Below are 769 nucleotides of genomic sequence, written 5' to 3'. Positions count from 1 at the left end.
AGCAGCGAGGGATCGACCTGAACCTGAGACAGAACCTGAGACAGAACCTGGAGAACCGAACACAGCAAGTCGGGGAAGGATCGGCCTCTACTGTGGACTGGGACTGACAGCAGCTGTTGTTCTGACTCTTTCTTTTGTTTTCTTATTAATTCACTTCCTGCCTAGAAAACAAAGATTTCTACCCAGAGTTCAGTTTTTGGATCTGAGGAAAGTTTCAGCTCAGCAGAAACTGTTTGATCCACAAAGTAAGTAAAAGTGTCAGAATTCAACTTTGTACCACAGACACTGAAAACACTGTTTTCCCCTTTAGTTTCTTCAGTAAGTGACTATAAGAGCCACAGGACACTGTCATCCATCATTGGCTGGACCACAACAGTGGTATGTGGTCCAGCCAATAATAAAGTAAAAAATAAAGTCTGTGACTGACTGACTGACTGACTGAGAGATGAAGTTACACCATTGGTCGGTCCAGTGTTGGACTTTTCCCATTGGCTCTTTCAAAATGTTTGGTGGGAACAGTTTCTATTACGTCTTTTACAGTGGAAACAATACACGGTCCAGTCATACACTACATCTATACCTAGTCTTATTTTGAAAGGACACCTTGTTAAACTGTGTCAGACAGATGTGAAACGTGCACTGTGTTCACTTCATGAAATAACGCTGAGAAGCTTGTCTACTTTTACTGACTTACCCATCATGCACTTGACCTGATGGTATGAAACTGTAGCAGCTCACAGGAAGTGATGCGACTGTTTGTATTGTTGTT

The 769-nt window shown here is 42.4% G+C and overlaps 1 protein-coding gene across 2 annotated transcripts in view; it reads left to right on the top strand.

Annotated features, from left to right (window-relative positions):
* The window catches only part of LOC111657893 (uncharacterized), a 248117-nt gene that overhangs the window by 244434 nt on the left and 2914 nt on the right, over positions 1 to 769 (top strand). The window lies entirely within an intron of this gene.

The sequence above is a fragment of the Seriola lalandi genome, unplaced genomic scaffold, assembly GCF_002814215.2.
Source record: "Seriola lalandi dorsalis isolate HSWRI2012SDOR001 ecotype SW California unplaced genomic scaffold, Sedor1 jcf7180002054418, whole genome shotgun sequence".
Lineage (NCBI taxonomy): Eukaryota > Metazoa > Chordata > Actinopteri > Carangiformes > Carangidae > Seriola > Seriola lalandi.
This window is presented reverse-complemented; position numbering and strand designations above follow the sequence as displayed.